The sequence below is a fragment of the Rhipicephalus microplus genome, chromosome 5 (assembly GCF_043290135.1).
Source record: "Rhipicephalus microplus isolate Deutch F79 chromosome 5, USDA_Rmic, whole genome shotgun sequence".
NCBI lineage: Eukaryota > Metazoa > Arthropoda > Arachnida > Ixodida > Ixodidae > Rhipicephalus > Rhipicephalus microplus.
The window spans coordinates 220,271,532-220,287,972 of NC_134704.1; the positions used below are offsets into that span (position 1 = coordinate 220,271,532).

The 16,441-nt window shown below is 43.3% G+C and overlaps 1 protein-coding gene across 1 annotated transcript in view; it reads right to left on the minus strand.

Moving 5' to 3' along the window:
- The window catches only part of LOC119173513 (uncharacterized), a 273,757-nt gene that overhangs the window by 15,311 nt on the left and 242,005 nt on the right, over window positions 1–16,441 (minus strand). The window lies entirely within an intron of this gene.

The following is a 16,441-nucleotide window of genomic DNA, read 5'->3' on the forward strand; positions in this document are numbered from 1 at the left end:
AAATCCAAGTCAGACATTTATCTAAACACGGAATGAGTCTGCTATAAATAGGAAGAATCACCAGTAATGAACGAATTTATTCTCAACGGGGGCATAAAACAATTATTTTTGAAAAGATACCATTTTCAGTTTCTGTAGCCCTCCCTTTTTTTACTAACTCAATATTACCAACTCATTTTTATGCCGATATGCGCAATGGACATCTAAATATCTCTTTAAAATATACAAGTTATCTCTACACACTTCGGAATTACCAGACGACTGGCACAACGCTACAGTAGTCCCTATACACAAGTCAGGCTCAAAGCTAGAAATAAGCAACTACCGCCCAGTGTCGGTTACGAGCTCATGCTGCACAATATTCGAACATATAATTTTCAAGGCCATAATAACTCCCCAAGAAACAAATGAGCTCCTTTACAAACATCAACATGGTTTCAGGTCAGGTCTCTCAACTACAACCCAATCAGCTGAATTAACATAGCCAATGCAATTAACGAGAACAGGCAATTAGATGCCATTTTTTTAGACTTTTCTAAAGCATTCAATGTTGTTTCACACAAGGATTCAATAACAAAAGTATCGGCCTTTGGTATTGATGATTAAATAGTAGCGTAGATTAACAGTTTTTTAACCAAACGAAAACAGAGAGTAACGATTGACAACCATCTATCGCAATTGCTTGATGTTTACTCTGGAGTACCTCAGGGATTGGTACTTGCCCCACTTTTGTTTTTAATGTTTATTAACGACATTCAATTTTCTGTTAATAATCCTGTTCAGATGCGACTATTCACAGATGACTATGTCATGTACACAGTCGTACACAATTCAAATGATCAAGTTAACCTGAACAATTCATTGCAAATGATTTATTCCAGCTGCGATACTTGGGGCATGAAATTAAACACAACCAAAACTCACTTCATTTCATTCACAAATAAGACCAACCTCCTCAATTTTACATATACTATAGGAAACACAACTATCGACAGAAGCGACCAAGTAAAATACTTAGGCGTTACTTTCTCATCGAACCTCAACTGGGAACCACATGCTTTAGCCACATGTCGTAAAGCGGAGAGAAAGCTATCCTTTCTAAGGAATTGCGCTCTGCACCATCACACCTTAAACTTAATGCATACAAAACACTAATTATACCATGTTTAGAGTATGTCAATCTCATCTGGAGTCCACATCAAAAGCACCTCATTAATAAAATAGAAAGAATACAAAAATTGGCAGTTATATTTGTATATTCAGACTTCTCGAGGCAATCAAGTTCTGCAGGCTTGCTCGCAAGAGTAAACTTGAAACCTCTTTCGCAACGCAGAATTATCTCGCGACTAAGATTTCTTTACGAATGATATCATGGTCAATTCCGCGTATCACGATCTCATTACCTGCCAGACCCGCCCAAACACTCATCGCGACTGAACCATTCCAAAACTATCCACCAACCTTTCAGTCGTGTTAACGCTCACAAACATTCCCTTTTTCCGTCAGCTATCCACCATTGGAATAGACTAGACAACAATATTGTGTGCTATAACACTATTCAATCATTTATGAACATAATACAGTGTGTCCATTTTGAATTATGACCTGTTTGACATTATATCTTCTTTCTAGTTCTTCCGGTATGTATTTTCTTTCAATGCTTAGTATGTATCTTCTTGTCTCCACTCCTGCATGGGCCGTGAAAAGCCTGCAGTATGTTCAAATAAATAAAAAAAACATAACATAACTTTATTTTCCTTACAGACCACCTCGAGGGGGTATTACATAAGGGGTGGGTTAACATATAATTTTTTATTACCAGAAGTTTTTATCTCGAAAAGTGGACACACAATCGATCAAAAAATGATGATGAGCATTCAGTGGTGACGACATCATGGGGAAGGTCATTCCAGTCTTTTGCTGTCCGAACAAAGAAGGACATGGAAAAGGTGGTCGTCTTAATCCGCAGCCGGGCAACTTGAAGTGAATGACACGTGCGGTGAGATATGCGGGCCGGTGGGGCGATGCAGAGATGACAAAGCGTGCTGTGAAAAAACTTATGAAAAAGGCTGAGACTAGAGATGCGGCGGCGAATGTCAAGGCTTAAAATAGCAGATTCTTTTTTGTGCGATGTTACACTTGTATTGTATGAGTACGAAGAATGAATGAACCTGATGGCACGGTTTTGAACTGCCTCGAGTGAGTCGATCAGATAAGCTTGGTGTTGGCTTCAGACTGCGGATGCGTATTCCAATTTGGATCGGATAAGGGACTTGCAGGCCTGTAGCTTAACATTTTTAGGTGCGTGCCGGAGGTGACGTTTCAGGAAACCCAGAGATTTGTTTGCTGATAATGTAATGTTAGTAATATGTTAGCACCAGTTTAGATCATCACATATCATGACACTGAGATACTTGTATGACTGCATGTGTTCGAGGGTAACACTAGCAATAACATAAGGGAAATGAAACGTAACTCACAAGAGTGGAAACTTGGGCTAGTTGGTGCGTAGTCATATTTGCAAGATGTTTCAGCGCGCGAACAAAGGAAAAAGGACAGGGTAGACAGAAAGAGCGCTGACTTCCAACTAACTTTGTTTCACAGAGTGGCAAGAATATATACTGCTAAAAAAGGATGATAACAGAGCATGAAGGTAAAATGCACCCTAATCTACACATCAGTAACAAAACACGTGTGACAGGTCCTCTATTGCCTCAAAGCCGAGCTAGGTAATCACGTTCAGCCTGTGATAAAGAAATCGATGATGTGCTTACACATTTATCTCCTAGCAAGTGTATTTTTTCGGCTTCAATAATTTCTCGGGTAAGCTGATCCCTGTGCCTTGCCAATATGGAGCACTGATCAAAGAGAGGGGTGCACCCACAATCTCGGCAATGAATGCCAAGATGCCCTTGTACCACATTGTGCACATTGTTTCGGTGTTCTCGGAGGCGGTCATTTATGCACCTGCCGGTTTGCCCGACATAGATGCACCCACACGTCAGTGGAATCAAGTAAACGACTCCCACTGCGCATGGGACGTAGCGTGTCCTGTGCGCGACAGAGCACGAGGCAGAATTTGCACGAGGTGCATTGACCCGTTTGCAAAGCCTCTGCAATTTTTCCGGGGCAGAAAAAACCACAAAAACGTTGGCGTCTCGAGCAATCTTTTTTAGCCTGTGTGATACGTCGTGCACGTAAGGCAGTACGACAGGCCGGCTCTTTTTGCCACTGTTTCGCTTATCCGGTTTGTCGCCTCGCTTCAAGACAGTGACCAGCTTTTCCGCCACCGAAACGAGAACATGCGCAGGGTAACCAGCTTTGGTAAGCCGCTCTACTTGTAGAGCAAAGCTGTGGTGTACCATGTGGGGGCATGACTTCTTTAAGGCATTGACAAGGCAGAGGTTAGCGATGCCCCGCTTGACCAATTTAGAGTGAGCTGAGCTGAAAGGCAGAAGAGGCTTGCCGCTCCTTGGCTCATACATCCAGCAAACATGTCGGGAGTCTAATAAAAGCTTCAAATCTAGAAACTTCAGGTTGTTATCAGTGGGTGATTCATGGGTTAGAACTAGTGGTTTCAGGCACTCTCGGAAAACAGTCAACGCGTCAGAGGAAACGGTCTGAAAGTTTTGACTATCGCATTTCAACAACACTAAGTAATCATCAACAAAACGGCAAACTTTAAAAACTACAGAGTCGTCAAGCTTGTTTGACAAGACACGATCATGATGTGCTAGAAATATGTCACTAAGAATGGGTGCCAAACATGAACCAATACATATTCCACTTTTTTGTAAGTAGTTTTTGTCCTCCCATGATACAAAGGTGGCCTTCAAATAAAAACCGAGTAATTCTAATAAGCTGCTGTTGTGAATTCCAGTACGCGTTTGAAACGCTGATGATCCTAACCTGTCTATGGATTCCTCTACACATTTAAGTAGTTGGTCATGCGGCAAAGAGTAATACAAGTCCTTAATATCCACAGACATTGCCTGGAGTCCTGTGTTAGTTCGTCCAATAATGTTAATAACAGCGTCAGAGTTCTTGACCAAAAAAGGATCGTCTATTGTTATGTGTTTTAGCTTTTCCTGCAAGAAAAGTGCTACAGACTTTTGCCAGGTCCCCCTTTCTGTTACAATGACCCGCAATGGGCAGTCAATTTTGTGAGTTTTCGCAGAAAAGAACAGGTCAAGGCTAAGCTTTTTGCAACTATATATCGCCTTCGAAAGCTTCTGAAACCCCAGGGCCCCGGTAAGAGTTTTTGCACGCTTCTTAAGCTTATCCAGACCAATCTCATCATTCTCGTTGAAAAGAGACTGCATTGCATGCATAGCTTTCACTTTAAACATTGAACGAGGAAGAACCGCAAAACCACCCTCCTTGTCAGCCGGCAGAAGTGACAAGGAATGTGCCTTGAGGTACGCGACAGTGCTTCCTGTATTGACAAATTTGTTCGAAGGCTTACATCTCAAGAGCACCTGCACGCCTTGGGCAACACATCTATCACATTCAGAGTCAGGAGCACGACGGGCGACTTGCCTGACAAGAGTGAGGAGCTCGTGCGGTGTTCTTGAAGGTGCCACCGCGTACTTTGGTCCGAGGCATAGGGTGTGCTTAACGTTGTCGGGAAGAAAAGCATCCCCGAGAACATGCACACAGCACTTAGCAGCTGGAGACTTCCTTGGTGTGATGGCCCGCAGGTAACTGAGCGACTGACGCCACATGAACTCGACGTTTCGGTCTACGAGGCTTGAGAGTTCACGACACTTCTTCTGTTTAACTGCATATTATGCACCGGCAGGTGCATAAATGACCGCCTCCGAGAACACCGAAACAATGTGCACAATGTGGTACAAGGGCATCTTGGCATTCATTGCCGAGATTGTGGGTGCACCCCTCTCTTTGATCAGTGCTCCATATTGGCAAGGCACAGGGATCAGCTTACCCGAGAAATTATTGAAGCCGAAAAAATACACTTGCTAGGAGATAAATGTGTAAGCACATCATCGATTTCTTTATCACAGGCTGAACGTAATTACCTAGCTCGGCTTTGAGGCAATAGAGGACCTGTCACACGTGTTTTGTTACTGATGTGTAGATTAGGGTGCATTTTACCTTCATGCTCTGTTATCATCCTTTTTTAGCAGTATATATTCTTGCCACTCTGTGAAATAAAGTTAGTTGGAAGTCAGCGCTCTTTCTGTCTACCCTGTCCTTTTTCCTTTGTTCGCGCGCTGAAACATCTTGCAAAAATGAAACGTGTTGTGGCGGCGGTGAAATGAAACGGTCTTGCATTTGTTGGGATTAAGTTTCCTGAGCCACAGGTCACACCATTCTTGCACGTGATTTAGGTCACCTTGGACAGCGGCTTGATCGGTGGGGTTGGTAATTGGGTGATATATTACACAGTCGTCGGCGAACAAACGGATACAAGAGGAGACACATGAAGCTAGGTCGTTTATGTAAATCAGGAAGAGAAGGGACCCGAGAACAGAGTCTTGAGGGACACCTGACGCTACTGGAACGGGACTAGAGTGTACTTCATCGATAGAGACAAACTGCGAGCGGTTGGTTAGAAATTCCTCGATCCAATTTACCATGTCAGGATGTATATTTAAAGACCTAAGTTTTATTAAGAGCCGTTTATGGGGCACGATGTCGAACGCTTTCAAAAAATCTAAAAATATTGCAAGCGTCTGCAGATTAATGTCAAGATTGGCAAGCAGATCCTGAACAAAGAGGGCTGATTGGGTTTCGCAAGAGTAACTTTTACGAAAACCATGCTGTGCAGGGTGGAAGAAGTTAAGTGCATTAAGTGCCACTATTGGCAATGCCAGAGCACAGTAGTTTACGTAGAGGACAAACGTCACTGCACTGCCGTGTACATAGGACCATTCATACGTGCACGTCATGCCCTCAACCTCTGGGCGCGTACCCGCCAAAGGAAGGGGGAGCAGCGTTCATCTTGAAATTCGCCCCATTTCCGCGACGCATAGCGTAGCAAATCGTGATCGTGAACGCGTTGCTCTTATCAGCTCTAAATTTTCAAACCTGGTGAGTGGTCCTTTAAAGGCCCTAAACCACCCAGAGGTCAAAATTCAGTTATGGCGAGGAAATTGTGCACAAGTGTACGATGACCACAGAGCCGTGAGAATTTTTTGAAACAGTGCCGTAATAGCCGAGTTATACGCGTTTGATTATCGAAACCGTGACGATCCCTTCTTTCACTCTCTCCTACGCTACCCTCCATGGTATCCTCTACCAAAGCTGCTTTGCCCTTTCACTGAGTGCCCCTACCATGCCTTTCCTAAACTGGCGCGGCATATGTCATTGTTGACGTGCTGCTTGTAACACTGTCAACTTCCAGTTGCCACAACTTCGTCAACAGTGTGCTTGCTTGTGAACTGCAGCTGCTGTGCCGGCTCGTGCTAATACGAATCGTGCCAGTATGTGCCCTGCGTTGCGTGCACGCCTTCAAAGGGTCGCCAAAACGATGGACTCGAACGCACGCAAGCAGGGAACACGACTAACAACAATTACCAGCTGCTTGCAGACTAACCGGAAGTCGTGCGCTCTTGCTCGACCAGTCACAACATATTTGTGGGTAGCGTGGAGATTTTTTATTTATTTTATTTATTTATTGGTACTGCAATCCCCTGGAGGAATTTTAGCAGGTGGGTACAAAAGACGTAAACATCAGCATACAACACAAAGCAAACAGATAGAACAGCCTGTCACATTTCACATAGTAGGCAGCCATATAACACAAAGCAAACAACTATCACTTGCGTTTTACAACGTAAACAAACGTAACAAAATTTTACCGATGACACATCACTCTCATTTTAAGAAAAGAAAACAGAACTAGCACACAAGTAAAATAATTTTCTCTGTTGTTCCAGACCAGCGGCAAAGGATGTTAAAGACTGTGTTGTGACTTGATGGTTATTTAAACTATTCCAATCCTGCACAGTTCTGGGGAAAAAAGAATATTTGAAGCAGTTATTGCAGGTATGAAAGTGAGTTATTGTACGATCATGGCATTGTCTGGTGGCATAACCTGAAGAAAATGAAATAATTTTTCCAATATCTATCTTGTAATGCCCATTAATTATTTGATATAAATATTTTAATCGGGATATGCCGTTTCTTTCTGAAAATGAAAGTAAGTTAGCTCTTACTAACAGTTGATTTACCGAGGTTCGTCCATAACTGTTATATATGAAGCGAATGGCTCTTCTTTGTACTTTTTCGACTTTATGAATGTTAGTTTGAGTAAATGGATCCCAAATCACTGCGGCATAATCAAGTATGGGGAGGACTATCGATTTGTAAGCAAGAACACGGACAGATGGAGGGGAGAGTTTCAAAGTCCTTCGTAAAAAGAGCAGTTTCTGATTAGCCTTGGAAGTTACTGTGTCAATGTGTTTTGTCCAGTTAAGATCATTTGTTATCCATAACCCAAGATATTTGTAGGATTGAACCTCGGAAAGAATGGCATTGTTTGTAAAGTATTGAAAATTTAATGTGTTTTTTTTATGCGAAATGGACATGTACACTGTTTTTTCAAAATTGATGGACATTTGCCAAGCGTCGCACCAGGAAACAACCCTGTTAAACGACTCGTTTAACGAAACTTGGTCCTTTGAGGATTCTATTTCAGAATAAATAACGCAATCATCCGCGTAGAGCCTTATATTTACAGGTATACCGTTTACTATGTTGTTAATATATAAAATAAATAGAAGGGGACCCATAACCGACCCTTGGGGGATGCCAGAGTCAACAGAAACCCTGTGAGAGGAATGATTGATAAAATCTACAAAGTGTTCTCTGTTTTTCAAGTAGGCCGATATCCATTTAATAAGTTGATCATTCCCGAGAATGTTTTGTAATTTGTATACTAATTTATTGTGCAAAACCTTATCAAAAGCTTTTGAAAAATCCATAAAAATTGCATCTGTTTGTTTTCCATTAATAATTGAAGTAGCGAAGTCGTGTATTGTTGATACCAATTGTGTCGTTGTTGAAAATCTCTTCCTGAATCCATGCTGATGTTGGTTTAAGATACTATGTTCGTCCAGAAAACATGAAATACTATTGTGTATAATGTGTTCCAAAAGTTTACAAACGGTTGAAGTTAGCGAGATGGGGCGATAATTTTTGACACTCTGCTTGTTGCCCGATTTATGGATAGGCTTGACTCTAGCTGTTTTCCAGTCGTCTGGAACCAGGCCCTCACGCAGCGATTTTGTAAAAAGAACATGGAGGTATTTCGACATCCATTCAGCGTATCTCTTTAAGAACGCGTTAGGGATATTGTCCGGTCCAGAGGACTTTCTGATATTAAGGTTCACAAGCATGTTCAATATGCCCTGTTCACTTAACAACAATATCGAGCATTCGCGGCGAAACAGTTTCAAAGATCGGTAACACGGAGTTGTCACAAGAAAAAACCGATTTGAAGTGATCGTTGAAAGCATTTGCAATTCGAGCAATATCGTGCCTAAGAATACCATCGACACTAAAAATGTCACACTCTTTCGAAGCGGGCGAAATGCTCCTCCAAAATTTCTCGGGACACGAGGTCAAGTAATGCGGCAAGGATTCCCCAAAATAACGCTGTTTATCTGTTTGAATTGGATTTTTCAGTTTTACTGAAAGCTTAGCTATTTGTTCTGAATACGCTACGTTCAGACTTCGTTTTTTTCTTTAGACGCTTTATTTGCCTTCTTAACCTTAGTGTTATCCGAGAAATCCACGGATTTTTTCGCTTCGATTTTTTAATTACCAGAGGCACAAATGATTCAATGCATTCTTTGACAATGTCCTTAAACCAGTTCCATAAATTATGTATATCAGTTTCATTATTTGCAAAGTTATCAAAGTTGAATGAAAGGAGATCTATAATAGCAGTATCATCTGCACGATCGAAATTAGGGAAAGATAAACAGGGCAATGTCTTATCGAACACTGTGTCTCTTAGAGTAAATAGCACTGCATGATGATCGGAAATTTCCGGATATATCTCAGTCGTTGCTTTAGGTGTAATTGCCTGGTTAACGAAGAAAAGGTCTAGGGTTGACTGAGTGGTCCCTTTTCTTGTGTAGCCTTCAACTAGCTGAAGGAGGTCAAAAATGTAGCAAATATCAAGCATAGCTTCACCCGAAGGGTCGCACTGCTTCGGGGCAAATTTTTCCAATCTACATTAGGTAAATTATAATCACCTGTCATTATAATCCGGTCATCATGCTTAATATTCAGCTTCAAATAGTTTTTCAATTCATTCAGTACGTCAACAGGGGCGTTTGGGGGCCTATAAACACCTCCTATAATGTAACAGACATCGTTGTGATAAGCCTTACAAAAAATACCTTCTACCCCTGGCACATCAGCCATTCTACATGTTTTAAGGTTATCCTTGAAAAGTACACAAACGTCGCCGCCTTTACTAGCCCGGTCATTTTCGTATGCGCTGTAGCCAGACGGAACAAATTCACTATCAAAAAACGAGTCGCTTAGCCACGTTTCCGTCAAGACAGCAATAGCAGGATCATGAGAAAGTATTAATGCCTCTAATTCAGTGGCCTTATTAAGAACGCTCCTACAATTTACATTTAGTATTTTTAGTGCGCCATAGCGCTTGTTTTTGTGTCAATTAGATTTTTTTCAGCCGATAGCGTGACCCCTTTCCTTCGTCCCATGCAAACAAGATGTCATCGACCTTAAGCTTATCATAAACTAGCTTTGTCTTACAGCCACGCAGCTTATCATAAACTAGCTTTGTCTTACAGCCACGCAGCCTTTCTTCCTCTGACCTTTTCCGCAATTGCTTACGTATTTCTCGAACTCGTTTGGAAAAGTCTTCAGACAGGGACAATGTGCTTCCCTTTAATTTTAATGCACTCGACAAAACGTTAGTTTTTTCCCGGTAATCAAAAAATTTTATGATCACAGGTCGTGGCCCGGCCTTTGTTTTTTTGCCAAACCTGTTACATCTTTCAATGCCTGTTACCGTTATTTCCAACTTCTGCTGAAAAATATCTTCCTCTATTTTAGCTTTCAGGTCCTCATACTTCTCGTCAGGGGGCTCCTCTAACCCGTAAATAATTAAGTTATTTGAGCGGCTTCTATTCTCAAGGTCATCTACTTCGTCAATAAGTGTTGATACCTGCTCTTCAAGCTTTGATGTTGACACCTTCATATTCTTAACGTCGGTAGACAAACTGCTAAGTTCATTCAATTTCTGTTCGAGGCTGTCTATACGATCTGCTAAACCCGAAATTCTTTTTCAATCTTTACTTGCGATTCCTGAACGCGTTCAACGACACAAGTAAGCTTCTTTTGTCCTTCCAACAGTTCCTTCAACATATCTTCGTTAGGAGGCCCTGGGTTTGATTCAATATCTCCACATGCCAAAAGATCCCTTGATAACAGAACAACACTGTTAGGAAAGCAATGAACACACAGTGGGCAGGGCAGCAGCACTAAAAATCGGTCATCACTACGTATACAATAAGCAAGATGGTGATGACTAACCTGAAGCACAAAGCAAAAAGGATTGCTCAACATGTTGCCTGTTGTGCTACAGCCACGACGGAACCGGGGGAGCTTTTATAGCCCTTGAATACGGCACCTGATGTGACGTCACAGTCGTAGATAGCCACGCTGGCACGATGAAGCGAAGTTCAGCCGTGTCACACGTGTTGTTCTTGACATCCGCCGTCCATTGCAGAGCAGGTCCCGGTCCGTGTTGTGCGCATGTCCTTTGGAGATAGTCTGGTGCCAGATGGGTACCCAGAAAAACCTGAAGCACAAAGCAAGAAGGATTGCTCAGCATGTCGCCCGTTGTGCTGCAGCCATGCCCACTGGCGAACGACGGAACCGGGGGAGCTTTTATAGCCCTTGAATACGGCACGTGATGTGACGTGACAGTCATAGATAGCCACGCTGGCACGATGAAGCGAAGTTCGGCCGTGTCACACGTGTTGTTCTTGACATCCGCCGTCCATTGCAGAGCAGGCCCCGGTCCGTGTTGTGCGCATGTCCTTTGGAGATAGTCTGGTGCCAGATGGATACCCAGAAAAACCTGAAGCACGAAGTAAAAAGAATTGCTCAGCATGTTGCCCGTTGTGCTGCTGCCATGCCCACATGAATTTGTGGTGCGCCAGTGGTTTGTAGCACTGCCACATGTAGAATCATTGATCCCGATGGAATTCTGCACACAATGCGCGTGTTTACTCAAAAAGTTCAAAAAAATATAGGAGGTCATTTACGGACCTTTTGAATGGAGCGTCAGAGATGCTTGTACGTCGGCCCAGAAAGAACGAGGGATTGTTTCTTGGAATTTGTGGTGCGCCAGTGGCTTGTAGCACTGCCACATGTAGAATCATTGATCACTATGGCATTCTGCACACAATGCGCGTGTTTACTCAAAAAGTTCGAAAAAATATAGGAGGTCATTTACAGACCTTTTAAAAAACACAACTTCCGAAAATCGTGTTGCTTAGTGAGGTTTTCACGCTGGTTCTATGGTAACGGGTTACAATTTAGTTAAGGCAGCTGCAAATGGAAGCTTAGTCATCAGATTATGTAGCCCACTGCACTCATTGCGAACATTGTAGACATGCATCTTGGACCCACTGATTGTCTCTCAATGAACCCGCTGCTCCCGTTAGACTTGTTGGACCACTCAGAGCAGTGGTGGCAGCAACTAGCAGTTTCATGCAGCAGCGCCCCAAAACGCACAACTAGGCATGCTTGCGCTGATATTTTGTCGCCTTAGCTAAGCATAACTGGCTATTATGAGACCAGAGGTCAGCAACTTTAGTTCATATATCAGTACACGAATATTTTCGCAATGCGCCGTTCTTATTCGAAAAGTATTCCAAGCAATGTTTGAAGTCAGAAGTTACTGAATTGGAGATTTCCATCGAAAAAAAGTCTGCTGTAAATGAGTCCTGACCCACTTGCTGACCTCACATTTTAGTCAATTATACCTGAATGCCCACTGTACCAGAATTTGTGGTAAACAAAGTTGAATCAATGGAACAAATAGAGGTCGGCATAATGACGATATTTGGTATGTTGTATCCAAAACTTTGTTGCATGCAGATTCGTTGTAACGAGGTTATACTGCATTATGTTCAGCACCAAAAGTCGTGCATGCTCGTATACTAGCAAATAAAAATCTGCACGCTGTACCAATCCCAATGCGCAAAAAAAAGAACACTTGCTCACAAATGCAGCATTGACAGGCCCCCGTATGCCGAGATCACTTATCAACCTGGCACGCTTGAAACAAAGCTACTTATCATTGTGGAAGGTCGTCTGCAACATGTGTTACAACATTGAGGTTGTTATTTAGGTTTGGCCCGTCTTCGATGCTTCCTCCGTAGCATAAGCTGGTGATAATAGGGTCGAAATCGAAATGCGCAGCATACACAACGCCATCGCCGCTTCTGCTGCTCGATGAACCACTGCCCGAATCGTGAGCTGATGATGGGGCCAACGACATGGCAATTATACCGGTAACACGCCGCAACACTTGCAACACACTGACAAGTGCAGACCATGTAGTAAGCAACACTCTCAACACAGTGAACGTACTGACCGCGTGCAAAAGGTGCTGTTTGGTAGCAGACAAGGGCACTGCCCTTTACGGCTTGTGACATCCCGCAGCCATGGCAAAGTGGCGGTTACCGGTAATGGACAGTGTTTACGACCGATGATTTCTACGGCTTATTTTAAACTGAAATAATCTTTTACAGTCCATTTTACACACCTGTACAAGCATATTTGACCCTCTACCTCCATTTTCCACCAAAAACATTAATTGTTGGGTATGGGGTGTGCGACTAGGGGTGTGCGAACATCAAAGTATTCTAATGCAAATAGAATACAAATACACAGCTTCAAAAAAAGAATAGAATATCGAATAATGAAAAGGTACTATTTTTTCCACCAATAATCTTTTACTCAATCATATATTTATGTGGAAACAGTAGAATTGTTATAATAGTCAGTTATTGCACACAAAAATAAAAAGAAATGTCACCATCTGTACTTGCCAGAAATCATAAGACTGTAATAGATGAGCTGGTGACTGTGATGTCTGGAGTTCAATCCACATTTTGAACAAAGCTTTTTCCCATGATGACTAGTGAACATGAGGCCACTGGTTTGATTGTGTAACAGTTAACACCTGTGTAATTAAGTCTAAGCGATTATTAAAGCAGCTTAAGTGGTTACAATTCATCCAGGTTACCACACTATCAATTCTGGCTAAAAAGACCCTCATTTTATAGTTTTTTTTTTCAATTTACTCCCCTGTTTTTACGGGTGAAACCACTAAGGGAAATAGGAGTACTCGAGGCATTTTTCAACTACACAGCAATACTCATTATCATGCTTGCTTCCGTTGCCTTCCTCGAGGACTGCGCGTGCACACTCACCATTTTCTGATCAAGATTGCTGTTTTGCACTAATAGCTGCAGGATCATGACCGAGATGTATTGGGCGCGCAGTGATAACACGAGGTAAGCGTGCGAGATAGTCGATTTCTGATGTGTGATAGAAAGATGTCCTAAATACACTGTTTTGTTAACGGAGTCGCAACTCCCGGCGGTGAGGGCACTATTTTGCCACATCGCGGCCTTTTTCGGCACACGGGCTACCGACTGCGGTAAACTGACAATGGTAAAAGAGCGAGATCGCAGCAACGGTGCAAAAGGGGGTTGATTGCAGGAGACGCTACTGCGCAAGCGTGATGCACGTATGACAAATTTTCAAAGGCGATTTTGGGAACCCAGCGGAACTATGCATTAATCTGTTCATCACCTTACGTGCACTGCCGTTAGCAACGAAGAAGTATAAGTGATGACGCCATTGTAACAGTACCGAAAGTGCAGGGCCTTTTCTATGTTTGCCATTGCGTGGAAAAAGAGCTCATTTGCAAGACCATATTATATCGGCTACCATGAAATCATTCTGAAAGTAGGAAGAGAGTACTCATAGTTAAAGTAGCGACACAGCTGACGGATGACTCGTCAGGCTTCAACATGTGCGTGTACGATTGTACGGCGATCTATTAGGGAAAACTCCCATGGCTGTACATTAACGCTTTACCATCGTACGTCAAGCTGAGCGTGCCCCTAGCTAATTGCAAGCAGTGTATCGCAGTAAGCTCAATCCATCAGCGTCACGCTCTGTATGCGTGCATTTGCCCTTGCGTACGATTTTTTTCTTCATGCTCGCTCAGCACGATAACGATCAAAGGTGTGAAGTAGGCGTGCGAACAGTGAATTTTAGGTGCGAAGTGAATTCAAAGCCAAGGTCCTCTTCTCGGCGGTCGGCGGTGGATTTTCCTGCCCACTTTTCCGGCCGCCCGTCCACCTCTTCAGCCAGACGTCCACCACCGCCTACCTCCCGTTGTTAAAGCTAGCTGTACTCGAGAAAACCGGAAGCTACGAGCGCGAGATGCCGACTTTTGCAAGTGCGAACCATAAACGCAGGCCAGAAAGAGAATGTTTAATGAACGGACCCATCAGCCGCTGGAGAGAAAAGTGACGGTCAAAAAACACGCTCAACATATGGAGAGTGCACAATGATAGTAGCGATAACGTGAAGAGGGACAATTTCCTTCCCTTTCCTGCCTAAGCTTGGCTTGGCTACATAGCCACAGAAAAACAGCAATTAGGGCGCCGATACTGATCGTACTGCTCGCGCAAGCTCTTCTTTCATCGTTGTTGAGGGCCTCTAATCGCAACGTTGTCGCTGGCTGATTTATTCTTAAACTTTATTTATTGTTCTCTCAAGAAACTGTGTTTTCTCATTTGCACAACATTATCACTAGTACAGCGCTTAGATGCACATCGTATGTACATTTTTAAAGCATTCGTGGTGTGGCGCCACTGAATATTCCAACTTTCCGCTTTGTAAATCCAATCCAATCCAAGCAAACGTAGTGGTAGTGTTCTCGTTGTTCTCCTAGCGCACTAACAAAAGCCTGCTGAAGCATCGTGAAATTCGTAGCCGTTCAGACTGTTCAACTGGTTCATTCAGAGTGTGGGAAATGGCTGCGAGAAGAAAGGCGGCACAGCCGTCTCTGTTACCGTTTTTTTTTTCCCCGAAAAACTACCGAAGAAGTGCCTAGTAGTGATTCGCAGCATATGCAGCAGAAAGTATTCGATGTAGATGCTGTTGAGGCCCTGACATCGCATGCGTTGCAAGAACTTGAATCCAGTGCTAATGACAGCGGCAGTTCGACCTCAGGTGTTGAAGCAATGTGTGATGAGCCGAATGCTTGCAAAGACGGCAAGCAGACAGCAGTCTTTAACGCAACTTGGATACGTGACCATCCCTGGCTTTCTTATGACAACAGCAAAGGTGGGATGTTTTGCAAGCTCTGCATAAAATACATCAAGAAGCCTTTAGCGAAGTCTGTATGGAATGAAGAACCATGCAGCTGAAGAGTGTTCGTGAACATGACGCATGCACATGACGCATGCACTGCGACGCCGTGATGCTTGAGGCAAACAGCAAGGTTGCCGTGTCGCCGCTGGAAAAAGTGCGCGCCCGGTCTCCCACAATGCCATGAGGCAAGCATTTGCATCAATGTATTACTTGTGCAAACACAGGATACCGTACCCTACAAACTTCGAGCCGCTTCTTGGTCTGCTGTCTGTTCTTCGCCTTAATGTGAAAGCTCCAATAAATGTCTGTAAGAACGTTACATACTGCAGCCAGAGATCAATTCAGGAGATGGTCACCAGCCTGTCGAATGTTATTGAAGATAGAATCCTATGCAAACTTCGTCAGAGTGAGCACTATGCTCTTATGCTCGACGAAATGACTGACTGTGCAACTGTGGAGCAGCTGGTCATACACTGCCGTTAAAGTTTTGGCGGGGAATTAAGAATTAAATTCTTGACCATGATTGATGTACTGGGTAACCATGAACTACACCAAGACGACAGAGTAATAGCCCTTATTACTAAGGAGGGTCTCCTTTTTAGTACCCTTTGCGGAATCGGAACTGACAGCGCACCTTTTATAACAGGAAAAAGAGGGGGAACTGTGAATGTGAAGTTATTGATTGACAAGCAAAAAGCTCTAACAGCTCCCCACAGCTTTCAGACCGTAGGGGTTCATTGTGCAGCACACAAGCTCAACCTAGCAGCATGCCACGCAGCCAAATTAGTTCCATGCATAAGTACATTTAAAGAAATTTCGCAGGAACTGCACAACTTCCTTGCATCCAGCTAAGTTCGAACAGCTGGGCTGAGTGCTGTGCAAAAAACTTTAGAGTCTGAGCAAAGTAGAGGGAAACTCATCGAGCCGTCTGCCACACTAAGGCTGAGTGTTGGTGGGTCATGCACAGCTGTCCGTAATAATCTCTCGGCCATCATCATCAGCCTGTCTAGGGAGGCAGAGGAACGCA